The sequence below is a fragment of the Rhineura floridana genome, chromosome 3, assembly GCF_030035675.1.
Source record: "Rhineura floridana isolate rRhiFlo1 chromosome 3, rRhiFlo1.hap2, whole genome shotgun sequence".
NCBI classification, from domain to species: Eukaryota; Metazoa; Chordata; class Lepidosauria; order Squamata; family Rhineuridae; genus Rhineura; species Rhineura floridana.
In genome coordinates, this window is record NC_084482.1 from 165,777,615 (window position 1) to 165,787,871 (window position 10,257).

Here is a 10,257-nt window from a genome sequence, read left to right on the forward strand (position 1 = left end):
TAATGCCAGTACCTACTCTGGAGAAAATGGGCAAAGTATTCCTCTCCCAGTCAGAAGCTGCCTTGGTTGAACTATGTGTTCCAATCCTTTATCTCATGTTGAATGCACTAAATGGAGGAATATATGGGCAGACAATCTCACAAAGGCAGTTTCTGAGCGGGGAGAAAAACCTGGTTGGATCCTCTCTGCCTTCACCACCATCATACTTTTTGCGACTAAAATGGGTGTGGGGTTGGATGCCATCTATTGCATTTCATTTTTAATTTGTGTGCTGCCTTTCTACCTTGCTGTGCTCAAGGCAGTTTACAACCTATAGAAATGTAAGTGTATACGACAAAGAATCACATTATCATCCTATAACAATTCAAAAAGCAATTAAAAACAAATCAAGACAATTCAAGCAATCATTTCAAATGAAGTATTACAACATAATGGGTGGTATTCAATGCTAGTCCTAGTCAGAGTAGACTCACTGAAATTAATATACATGACAGGTTCAGCAATTCAATGGGTCTACTCTGACTAGGACTTAGTTGACTACAACCCTTTGTTGAAGACATCCTCAAACTGGAAGCTGCAGCTGGTGCAAACTGGCAGTGCAACTGCTCACTGAAGCAGAGTATCACCAACATGTCACCCTGCTGCTGAAAGAATTGAACTGGCTGCCCATTAGCTACCAGACCAAGTTCAAGGTTCTGGTTTTGGTGTACAAAGCCCTATACAACTTGGGACCAGGATACCTGAAAGATCCTCTTACCCCTTATATACCTAGTTGATCACTGCACTCCACAGGTGAGGGCCTCGTGCAGATACCATCTTATCAGGAGGTCCATTCCACACAACAGAGGAAGTGGACCTTTAGCGTAGTATCACCTACCCTGTGGAATTCCCTCCACTAGGATATTAGACAGGCACCATCTCTGTTTGACACCTACTGAAAAGCCTCCTCTTTCAACAAGCCTTTTTAAGTAGAGACCTTATCTCAGTCTGCATCTGTGTTGAAACTGCTTTTTAAGATGTTTTTAAACCTTTTTTTAAAAAAGATGTTTTTAAAGATGTTTTGTTTTAATATATTTTAAAATCTGTTTTTAAGATGTTTTAGAGTGTTTTTAGTATTTTGTTTGCCACCCTGGGCTCTTTCTAGGAGGAAAGGCAGAATATAAATTTAACAAAATAAATAAACGTATGCCAATCCTGTTACATAAGGGATACATTTGCAATTGCCTTTCTTTTCTATTTTTTGTAGGATATTCATAATAAAATTGGTGTGGGTAAACAGAATGTTCTGCACTGACCATTTTTGATAGGAAAAGAACATGTTAGGGGCTTGACATGTTCCCCAAAATGTCCGGTGTGTCTGCTTGTTGATGTTCATGGCACCAGCCTGTTGCTGCTTCAGTGCTTTTATTCTTTTTAAGTGTTGTTGATGAAGTTCACAGATAGCAGCCTTGTAATATGTATTTTCACTATTCATAATAGTTGATTTTATTATGAGTCATCTGTCCTTACCCTGACATTCTCACTCCATTTGTAATTGATAACAAGATGTATTTTTAGCCAGTGTTGTCCTACTTTGTGCCTGCGAGGTGTAGGCTTCTGTAAAACGTAGTGTTCAGAAAGTTTCCAGAAAGACTGTGAAGGGTTAATGTGTGCAACAGCTCAAGGACATTCAGGTACTATGGAACGTGGGCATATCTTGGGAATCTAGAGCTTCACACAACAAGGGTTATCGGCCCAGAATGCCCACAGTGCCCACAGTGCCAGGATTGCTAGGTGTGCACATGTGATTATCCAGTGAACAAGAAAGAACAGCATGTGCAGAGTCGCTAAGGGCAGCTACACTGAGGCTGACAGACATAAGAAATCCGAAGGAGCACTACAGTAAGGCATCTGCAAGGATGGCAGTTTCGCTTTCGGCTGGAATGCCTCTTGAACGGCTGACAGAAACAAACTACTCGAGTTGGCGTTTGAGGATGCAATCATTTTTTACAAAGGAGGACTTATGGCAGGTAGTGATACACGAACCCCCATCCGTACCACCACCGGAGCAGTGGATTCGACTGGATGAAAGAGCAAAGTCGTTTCTCATATTGGCAGTAGATGATTCCCAATTGCTGCATATACAAGATAAGCCAACAGCCAGGCTTATATGGACTGCTCTTAATGAGGTGCACATAAGGAAAACAGCCAGCAGTAAAATCCATTTAGCACGAAAGCTTTATCAAATGAGGCTGACTGAGGAAGTAAAAATGTCCACACATTTACTAGAGATAAAGAAACTGTTTGCTGAATTGCAAGAAAGGAATGTGGTTCACACGCAATTGCAACAAGTATATATCATTCTCTCTTCATTAAACACTTCCTGGGACCCAGTGGTATGTTCATTGGAAGCCATTCCAGATGACGGGCTGACTGTCCAGTATGTGTCGGGAAAGCTGATTCAGGAATGGGAAAGACAAAAGGAAGCAGAGGACAGAGAGCGAGAAGCAGAAACATGAGAAAGGAGAGAAAGAAGAACTGAGAGAACTAATATGAGTATGAGGATTTTTGGAATTAAGGCCTGTTATATCTGTGGTTCACATACTCATCTACAAAAGGACTGTGAATCAAGATGAAAAGGACGAGGAAGGAAGTCATCACAAGTGCAGCTAGTAAGTGCCAATGAAAGCAAATCCAAAAGCTGCAGCAACAGAGACATTATTGAGTGGATAGTTGACTCAGGGGCTACCCACAGTATGATTACAGATGAAACGTTGTTCAAAACTATGATTCCCACGAAAGAGGATGTGGTACTGGCTGATGGTACGCACAGACAGGTACTGGGAAGGGGAACTGTAAGATTAAATGTACTTAATACTGTAATGACAGATCTATTATATGTACCAGAATTGGAAAGTAATATCTTATCTGTCACGAAATTGAATTCCATGGGTTATGAAGTAATGTTTGGTCACGGAATGTGTAAGATAAGAAAAGGAGACAGAGTTTGTTTACAAGGAAAGCTAAAGAATTCACTGTTTTATGTAACACAGAGCCCGACAGAACTTATAACAATGATTTCAAACGAGAAGCCTCATGATAGGTGCATTCACCTGTGGCATAGAAAACTAGGCCATGCTTGTTTCGGTACAATTAGAAAGACACCAGAGAATAGTGAGGATATAAAGTTCAAGGAGTGCAACAAGCATATAGATTGTGAGATATGCAATCAAACTAAGGCCACGGTAGCTCCCATACATAGAGAGGCTAAGAGTGACACAACCGGACCGTATCAAACCATACATGTTGACCTAGCTGGACCATTTCAAAGGTCACAGGGTGGAACAAAATATTATTTAGGCATAGTAGATGATTACACCAGGTTTTGTACTATATATTTGTTGACCTCTAAAGATGAAGCAGAAGGAAAATTAAAACAGTTTATAAAGAAAATTGAAGTGCAACATGGCACACACATCCGCCAAATCTGATCAGACCAAGGTGGGGAATTCACTGGCAAATCATTCGAGCAGTATCTGTTACAGAAAAGGATAGACCACGCATTGACGGCCCCATTTTCTCCATTTCAAAACGGAATAGCAGAGAGAAAAAAAGGACGCTGCAGGATGCAATGAGAGCCATGCTGAAACACTCTGACCTACAAAATGCATTTTGGGGAGAGTGTGAGTTATACGCAAATTACATACAAAATATAATATTTCATAGAGTAATAAACATGTCACCATATGAACGACTTCATGGCAGGAAACCCAAACTACAACATATTGTGAGGTTTGGAGCCAAGTGCTGGGTGCATATTCCCAAAAGTAAAAGAAATGGGAAACTAGCCCAAAGAGCAGAGAAAGGATGTATGCTAGGGTTCCAGAATGCATATTATCGGGTCTGGATACCAAAGCAAAGAAGGGTTGTGCTTAGTAGAAGTGTCAAAGCTCAGGAACAAGAATGGGATGACACTGTATATGTTGATCTAGGACACTCTTATAGTGAAAATACCGAAAATGCAATAGAGACAGAAATAAAGCAAGAGGAAGAGGAACAAACTCTTGCTAGCCCTAATGCAAGTAGCACACAAGAGACCAAACCTCAGACAATACTTAGGAGATCTGAAAGGGCGAACATAGGGAAACCACCAGAAAGGTTTCATATTAATGCTCCACAAGCTCAAACCAGAAAGGGAGTCGAGGAGACACCAGGAAAGGATGAGAATGGGCAGCAACCGACAGAAGGAACTGTGTATTTCACCTGTATGACACCAAATCAAATGTATTAATTGTAAAATACGAAACATGTGTGTGTAACTGTCTTTATGGAAAGGTGGGAGCTGTAGGCTTCTGTAAAACGTAGTGTTCAGAAAGTTTCCAGAAAGACTGTGAAGGGTTAATGTGTGCAACAGCTCAAGGACAGCTTGAAGGAGAGGCTGCATCTGACACAGAGCAAACCCTGTGTATAAAGCCTTGGGAAAGAAACCGCAAGGTGTGGTGGGTGTTAGTACGTGGACTAGAACTGTATCATTGATTTACTTTGCCTAAGGGATTAGTAAAGATCCATCCTTTACATGACTCGCTGTTGTTCGTCTTTATTCTCTTTGTTCGTGGCATTCAAGTACTATGGAACGTGGGCATATCTTGGGGATCTAGAGCTTCACACAACACGAGGTGGGCATTTATCAGTCTAGGTTCGCTGTTGGAGCATGCTCTGAATTTGATTAACCTTCATTTGGTCTCAGTAGTCCAGTCTTAGTATCCCCACTGCTGGAGTGTTACTTCTCAATCTTAATTCCAGTTTCCGGATCACCAAGTTTCACTGCTCAACCTTGCAATTTCTGTTGCTAGCAGGAACCTTTGTAGTCACTTACTTCTATCAGGCTTCACTTCCATATGGGGAGGAGAACCGGGGGAATGGAATTAATTGTAGGCTGCTCAGAAGTGTAAGAAGAAGAGTTTTCCAGAAAGACAGTGCAGAAATGTACATAAAGGGGTTAAACAGTGTGCAGGACTGCCAAGGTCAGCTCACAGCAGATGCAGCTGGCGAAGGGCAGTGTAAGCTATATAATCTTGATAGCTGAAGCACAGAGTATGGGGGTGTTACTAAGAGTAAGGAGAAGCCAGGATTGCATTAATGTCTGTATCTGCTAGTCAGTAAAAGACTCTTAAACCTATTATGGACTTTGTCTATCTGTCTTGGGCATACGCTTGGGCTGGGTGCAACCGGGTACAACCGGTCTCAGTGCATACGCTGGAATCACCGCTACAATAGGGGTTATGGGCCCAGCCTACGGCACGAATTGATGCCCAATCGAACCCAGGATACAGTCCAGAGTAAATCAGAGTAAAGAAGCAAGAAAGCCAGAAACTTGGGAGAAGCGGTATCGTGGCTGAGTGCTTGATCAAGAGAGGCGGGGAGGAGAAGTGTTTTGCGGAGATGGCAGTTTCACTTTTGGCCGGCATGCCTCTTGAAAGGCTCACTGAAAGTAATTATTCAAGCTGGAGACTTAGAATGCAGGCTTTCCTGACAAAAGATGATTTATGGCAAGTAATTGAAGACGACCCACCGGGTGCTCCGCAGCAAGCGTGGATTCGCATGGATGAAAAGGCAAGAGCATTTATTATATTGGCTTTAGATGACTCTCAATTGTTACACGTGAAAGAACGGCCAACAGCAAAACTCATGTGGACAGCTTTGAATGAAGTTCATGTGAGACAGACAGCCAGTAGCAGGATTTTCTTAGCGCGTAAACTGTATCAAATGAAACTGGCTGAGGACAAGACAATGTCTGAGCATTTACTGGAATTACAGAGACTGTTTGCAGAGCTGCAGGAGTGGAATGTAGAGCACACACAGTTGCAGAGAGTTTATATAATCCTATCTTCATTGGATTCATCTTGGGATCCATTAATCAGTGCATTAGAAGCTATGCAAGACGCAGGCTTGACTACGGATTACGTCTCAGGCAAGCTTCTTCAGGAATGGGAAAGGGAGAGATGCCGGAGAACGAGAGAAAACAGAGAAAAGAGACAGCAAGAAGACTTCACACTTCAAAGAAACAGAAGCAAGACCAGTTGGACTTAAGGCTTGTTATTATTGTGGTTCAAAAACACATTTACAGAGAGACTGTGAAGCGAAGCGTAGAGGACGAGGCTGGAAGCTGAAAAGTGTGTAGCTGGTGAGTGCTGGAACTTGTAAATCAAATAGCTGTGAAAACAAAGACAGTGATGAATGGGTAGTTGATTCGGGAGCAACCCATAGCCTAATAAAGGACATAAACATGTTCAGAACATCACTTCCCGTGAAAGAGGTTGTTATACTAGCGGATGGAACGAAAAGGGAGGTGCTGGGCAAAGGTACTGTGAAGCTCAGTGTATTAAATACAATTATGACAGATGTATTGTATGTACCGGGTTTAGAATGTAATATACTGTCTGTAAAGAAGCTAAATGCAATGGGATATACTGTAACATTCAAACAAGGGATGTGTGAGATACAGAAAGGAGACAAGATCTGTATGAAAGGGTTTCTGAGAGATTCACTGTTCTACATTCAGTTCAAACATGCAGGTTGTGCTGCTATGAGTGCTAACAGAAAGCCTCATGACAACTGTGTTCATTTATGGCACAGAAAACTAGGACATGCTAGTTTTGGAACAATAATGAAAACTCCCAGTAATAGTGTGGATGTGACACTGAAGGAGTGTGACAAGTATGTTGATTGTGAAGAGTGTAAACAAACAAAAGCCACAGTAGCTCCCATAAGCAAGGAAACGGAGTGTAACACGAATGCTCCATACCAGATGATTCATGTCAGGGTTCACAAGGAGGTGCCAAGTATTTTATGGTGATAGTGGATGACTTTACTAGGTATTGCACTATATATCTGCTTAAGAACAAAGATGAAGCAGAAGGGAAACTGAAGCAGTTTGTGATAAAGGTGGAAGTGCAACATGGTGTCACTATACAAAGAATACGCTCTGATCAAGGGGGAGAGTTTACTGGAAAGTCCCTAGAGCAATATTTAACAAAGAAGGGAATAGAGCAGAATTTCACTGCACCATTTTCACCATTTCAAAACGGAATTGCAGAGAGGAAAAATAGGTCACTTCAGGATGCAACAAGAGCCATGTTGAGAGATTCTGAATTGTCAAATGCGTTTTGGGGAGACTGCATGTTGTATGCTACCTACATTCAGAATAGGCTATTCCACAGAGCACTGAACATGACACCATATGAGAAGCTCACAGGGAAGAAACCGAGACTTAGGCACATTGCACGGTTTGGGGCCAGGTGCTGGGTGCACATACCCAAAGGGAAAAGACATGGAAAACTAGCTCAAAGAGCACAAAGGGGGAATGTAATCGGATTTCAGAACGCATACTACCAAGTGTGGATACCAAGTCAGAGAAAGGTTGTACTAAGTAGAAGCATTGAGGTACATGAGCAGGATTGGGATCAAAATACATATGTTGAGCTAAACAATGCACATGATGCAACCACAGAACATGAGGTAGAGCAGGAGGTAAAACAACAACAAGAAGAACAAACTGTGACTGAAGTGAATAGGGAAAACACATAGGAAGCTGTGATATTGAGACGCTATGAAAGAGCAAACCTGGGGAAACTACCTGAGAGGTTTCAAATCAGCACAATCAGAAATAAAGGAACAAATAAATACACAGAAATGTATGATGAGGAAACGTTGTATCTGGATTGTGTAAAACCATAAAGTCTGTAACGATTGTAATGACTGTAAAACAATGTAAAACATGTATTGTTGTTGAAACTGTATGTCTTTATGGAAAAGGTGGGAACTGTAGGCTGCTCAGAAGTGTAAGAAGAAGAGTTTTCCAGAAAGACAGTGCAGAAATGTACATAAAGGGGTTAAACAGTGTGCAGGACTGCCAGGGTCAGCTCACAGCAGATGCGGCTGGCGAAGGGCAGTGTAAGCTATATAATCTTGATAGCTGAAGCACAGAGTGTGGGGGTGTTACTAGGAGTAAGGAGAAGCCAGGATTGCATTAATGTCTGTATCTGCTAGTCAGTAAAAGACTCTTAAACCTATTACGGACTTTGTCTATCTGTCTTGGGCATACGCTTGGGCTGGGTGCAGCCGGGTACAACCGGTCTCAGTGCATACGCTGGAATCACCGCTACAACATTAATTGCTCTTTCAACAGTTTTCATTGCTATGCTTTTTAGTGGGGTTGTTCTACTGTTTATTTTAAATGTGCACATGTAAAATGTTTTGATGGCATTGTTTTATCAAGTATTTTTAGAATGTATGGGTTTTATAATTGATTTTATGTTTATAAACCACTTAGAAGCCATTCTGGCATGCAAGCAGTATATTAATTAATTAATTAATTATGAAATATGCCACTGGAACAGGTGTCTGCCCTATGGCAGTAGCCAGCTGGTTCATGATAGGGACAGATTTATATAACCCTGGGACATAGGAAGAGAGACAGAGAATGTACAGCATAGTAAGCAATGTTTGAATGAGAAAGAGTATTTATCTCCCCTGGTTTTGTGACTCATCAAATGCACACCCTAACGTGGTGAGGGGGTTTGAGAGTGTTGAAGAAGCTGAGAGCAATGCCTTCAGGAGTCTAGAACAAGAGGCTAGACTCCTAGCAGGGGCACCCAAGGCAGAATGGTCAAAGATGAGACACCAGACTAAGATGCATCCAAACTCAGAGGAAGGCAATGGTAAACCACCTCTGAATACCTCTTACCACGAAAACCCTATGAACAGAGTATCCAAAATGCAACACGAGATAGTGCTGAAAGATAAGACCCCCAGGTCAGAAGGCACTCACCCAGCTACTGGGGAAGAACAAAGGACAAGTACGAGTAGCGCTGTGACTAATGATGCAGCTGGGTCAAAGCCAAAAGGAAGCCCAGAGGCTGATGCGCACAGATGCAAAAGGAGAGTCGGGAGTTGTACGACGCACACAATAGAAACATGGAATGTGAGAAGCATGAACCAGGGAAAGTTAGAAAATGTCAAGCAAGAAATGGAGCATATCAACATTACAATTCTTGGCGTGAGTGAATTAAAATGGACAGGAATGGGACATTTTCAATCAGGCAACTACAAAATATTTTACGCAGGAAATGAGAAAATCAAGAAGAAATGGGGTTGCTTTAATAGTGAGAAGTGATGTAGCAAAAGCAATTAGGAGCTACAATGCAAGGTCTGAGCGAGTGATATCAATGAGATTAAACGAGAAACCTATTAACATAACCATCATCCAAGTCTATGTTCCAACATCAAATGCAGAAGAAGAAGAATTGGAGAGATTTTACGCAGAAGTACAGGAGGAAATTGATCACACACCAAAACAAGATATGATGATAATCATGGGGAACTGGAATGCTAAAGTAGGGAACAGAGAAGAACTAGGAATTGTGCGGAAATGGGGCTTAGGAGACAGAAACGAAGCAGGAGAAAGACTTATTGAATTCTGTGAAGCCAATAATTTGTTTCTTTGAAACACATTGTTTGAGCAACCAGAAAGATGACTGTACACGTGGACATCACCAGAAGGCAATATAGGAATCAAATAGATTATATAGTCGGCAACAGAAGATGGAGAAGTTCCATACTTTCTGCGAAAACAAGATCAGGAGCAGATTGTGGTACAGATCATGAACTAATCGTATTGAAAATAAAAGTAAAGCTAAAGAAGAACAAAGAAATCATAATGCCAAAATACAATTTAAATAACATCCCAGAAGCATGTAAAGATCAAATAAGAAACAGATTTGAGTCTTTAAACTTAGTTTACAGAGAACCAGAAGAACTATGGAGTGAAGTCAGAGACATTATCAGGGAAGAATGCAAAAAGACAATACCTCTCATTAAAATGAGAGAAAGACCTCAATGGATGATTGAAGAAACTCTTAAAATGATTAAAGAGAGAAGGAAAGCAAAAGCAAAAGGAGATAGAAACACGGTCAGAACTCTAAATGCAACTATACAACGACTAGTATGTAGGGACAAAGAGAACTATTACAATAGTTATTGTATAGAAATAGAAAAGGACAACAAAATGGGAAGAACAAGAGCCCTATTCCAAAAGATTAGAGAAATGAAAGGGAAATTTAAACCACGAGTAGGGATGTTGAATAATCAACAGGGGAACACACTGACCGACCGAGATGAAATAAAATGAAGATGGAAGCAATACACTGAAGAACTCTATAAAAGAGATGCCAGGATGGCAGATTCATTCATTGAGGAACCATATGATGAAGAACCAGA